The following is a 3,924-nucleotide window of genomic DNA, read 5'->3' on the forward strand; positions in this document are numbered from 1 at the left end:
TTTCCAAGGCAATCTTTAGATTTAACTGATAGGCTTAGAAATCTAAAGGACATCTGATTAAAATTTATAATACTCTATTGTATGCTCTGGGATTAATATCACTTTAGGAAATGAATTACTGAGATACTTTAGAAATATTTCACATTAAATAATTGCTTAAAGTTTAATGGAGATAAATTTACCAATGCTTCTAACAATCCATACTCCATGTTGATCTCACATTTAAACTTCTTTATTTACATAATATGAAGAAAGATGTGTTACTATCAGAGAGGGGAGCCATACCATTTTCTAAGGAACTTAAAGGTAATTTTAAGCAAAAACATTACTATATTTTAGAGAAGTCAAATAATGTTTTCTAAAAGCAAAGGATTAAAAATAAATGTTCCTATATACCTTCAATGTTTATGAATGAGCTTATACTAATCAATTTGATAAAAGTTAATAGCAACAAAATGATTAGTACAATTCTATTTTAAACCAATTACATATCTAACTTGGCACAAATTACTTCCTTCCTATTGTCTATCAACCTCACCTGCCTTCTCTGTGGGAAAGTCCCTAAATTCACTTTATAAATACAGTGGTGACAATACTGACTTAAAAGATAAGCGCAAAATATGTTGTCACTACTGATGTGTTTATATTACACCTGCATTGCAACTGGGACAAATATTTTTGTCTTGAAAACCAAGCCAGGTGAGCTTGAAGTAACTTGTCTGTTTTAACCACTGAGCCATTAAATTTTTAACGACTTCAAGGTTTTAAATTATAAACAACATCCTCAAGCTTTTTTTGGATCTCTGTGAAAAAAGCAGATTGATATGAAAAAGAAATACATAGAAGAAAACAAGGAAATAAGATAGTCTTATTTTGGCTCTTTATATTGACATTGCCCAAGTAGTATCAGTTGATATTAAAATTAAGTTAGGCTGTGCAAAGGCTTTAATGGAAAGATTGGCAAAAAGAGAAAGAAATATATTTTTGAACTCCCAATGATTAAATGCCCCAATTTATCACTGGCGTCATTCCCATGACAGCACTTTCATGTAAGATATTGCTTACTACATCATTCATTCAAAGGCATTTAAAAGTAATAACAAAGAATTTAAACCTATTTCCTTCCAGAGTTATCTTAAATTTTTTTTTTAATTTATCAGAGTACAGTTAGGTAGACAAATTCATGCCAGGTAATTCAATGGAAGGTATTTAATATGGAAAGTTAATTCCAGAATTTTATAACAGGAAAAGGGCAATTAGGGAAAAATTAGGAAATCTCCACGTTTAACAACTACTGGAGGCTACTACCACTCTTAGAGCTGAAGAAACATAGGGAGGAGGTAGTGGTACCAGTTTCAGAACTCATAGTGAATGGAGGGGCTGGAGCAGATGTGCCTGTCAGCTGCTGCAAACATGGAAACATAGTTGGTGTGGTGAGAGCTAGCAAAGTAGAAGAGGTACAGCTTCTCTAAGAAATGTTGCCTGAGGAAGGAATATGTGAGGAACACCTACTCTTCAAATTTCCTTTCCATCCCCAAATCTCCCCCTAGTGCATTGACTGAACCTAGCCATAAGTGACTAGGCAGGGGAGTATGGGAAAAATGTGCAGCCTCCACTGTTATGCCAAGAAGAGCGCAGATGAAGCAGTATATGAAACCGAGAACAAATGACTAACACAGCCCTCTTCTAAAAGCTTTGATCTATTTATGTTATGTCTCTTGAAATTTTTAAAGTCTCTAATGCTCCCCACTGCGAACAGTAAAAGAGTTAATTAACCCTCTTCAGCAAGACCTTCAAGTATTTTGCAGTCTAGCACCAACCTAATTTTCCAGCTGGCTTTCTGCTACACCCTTTCAGTCTAACATAGGGGTAAATAAACTGACTGCCAGGTCCCTATCACAGAGTAACTTCAGGTCACTAAACCTTATTCATGTTGTTGCTTTTGCCTAGAATGCCTTTGCTGGTCCTCCCCCCAAACCCAACACCTCTCTATCCCATGATTCTTTCTGCCTTAGGAAGTCAATTCAAGAGTATTTCTGTGAACAGTTTTTGATATGCACATAAAATTAATTACTTTATAGTGTAACCATATTATTAGTATAATTTTTACAATATTATTATTAATGATATATGTTTCTATTAATAAACTAAACTCCTTCAGGGCAAAGGCCAGTCGATAAGCACAGAGAATGGGTTATTATCAGCTCTCAGTAAATGTTAAATATATGAATGGATTATATTCTTCTAGAATCTAAAAATTATATTTGAGTTCCAAAAAAATCTCCAATGTACAAATCATCATGATGACTTTCTTTTTGTACCTGCAGGGTTAATGTTCTGCAGTATTAAAGGTTTACACTGATATACAGAAAAGCAAAGTACTTAGTTTTCTCACTAGCAATCTTTCTTAATTAGTATTTTGCCAAATTTTCTCTGTCAAAACACTATCTTCCCAATAATGTAATATTTACAATCTCACATGTCTGGGGGAATATCATTCTTGTCATTTGCAAACTGGTAAATAATCAATGATGCCTGCAGGATCAAAGAAAAATGATCACGAATGTTGAGCTTATTAGTGCTAGCCATTATTTCTTTTCCACTCACATCCATTCTTACTCTGCTGAGTTTGAACAAGAAAGTCATACGTAGTATAAGAACCTAATTCTCTAGCTGTGAATGACTGAGTCATAGATAAATTATTGACTCAAACTGGGAGGAAGTGTCCCTTACAAATGTCCCCAGGTGCTCTTCCTTCCCAGCATTAAGCTTGCATCTCGGGCAAGAAGAAGAAGAAAGTAAGGATGTCCTTTTCCAAAAGCAAAGTTTTTTTCAATCAGTCTCAATTAGATTTCACTTTGTGTTTCCTTGTGTTACATGGCAGCCCTTACAATAAAAGAGAGAAATTATGTTCTTTACTTTTTAATCTCTCTAGTAGAGGAAGGAACATGAAAAAAAGAATGCAGGTGGTATTCTGAATGAGCACACAGCATCTAACCAAACAACATGGAGATTTGGAGTTAGAAAACTCTGTGAGATAGTAGTGTACCTTGAAGGCAACATAATCTCCTCCCTCTGCCACATGCAAACCACATTCTCCAGTGTAGAAAGTAAGTCTTCTGCAGAGGAAAGTGGTATGTAGAGATGGGACTGGAAAGAGAACAGAAAGGAAAAAGATATGTGGCCCCAGAGTAGGAGGTAGAGAACAGCTGTCTGATGTTTCATTTGCTAAGCAACCCAGCTGTAATTTGAGTAAGAAGAGTCCCAAGATTCATTAGTATCTAAAAAAAAAAAAATGGTCTTTACTTAAGATGGCTCAAAAGTTTTTTTTTTTTTTCTTGTTTCTCTACAATCAAGTTTCCTGATTGATAGAAGAGCTGAAATGTGCTATAAGAGCTGACTGCTATAAGTGGAGAAAGTCTGCCAACATCTGCTCTATTTCTTCAGTATGTGTCCCTGCCTTCGCAGACTCTATGAACATACAAGAAAACTCATTTAATGGCTATATGTATAACATTCTCTATTATATTCCCCCATTTAAAAATTATCAGCAATCTTGTAAAGAACCCCTTTAAAAGATAGCTTTCTTCAACTGTCTAAATATTTAGCTAATCATTTAGCATTTAATGGGAATCCGTCAGAAGCAAAATTAAATATGAAGTGCAGTGGAACATCTGTACTTTTTCTACTTACCTCATGATACAATAATTCTTAGTAATGTCTACTCACAGAGTTTCATATATAAATAATTATTAGGATCTGTGAAAATGCAGCTAGAGATTATTACTAATCATTCTCCTAATATGATGTATTTCTCCTATTACTCTATATGCTTCATTTCTGTTTGATGCTTAACTCACTTCTATATGATATTAGGAAATTTAACAGAGATATGCATTAGCCCAAACATCACCTGACAGATTT

This window comes from Vulpes lagopus, chromosome 20 (genome assembly GCF_018345385.1).
Source record: "Vulpes lagopus strain Blue_001 chromosome 20, ASM1834538v1, whole genome shotgun sequence".
NCBI lineage: Eukaryota > Metazoa > Chordata > Mammalia > Carnivora > Canidae > Vulpes > Vulpes lagopus.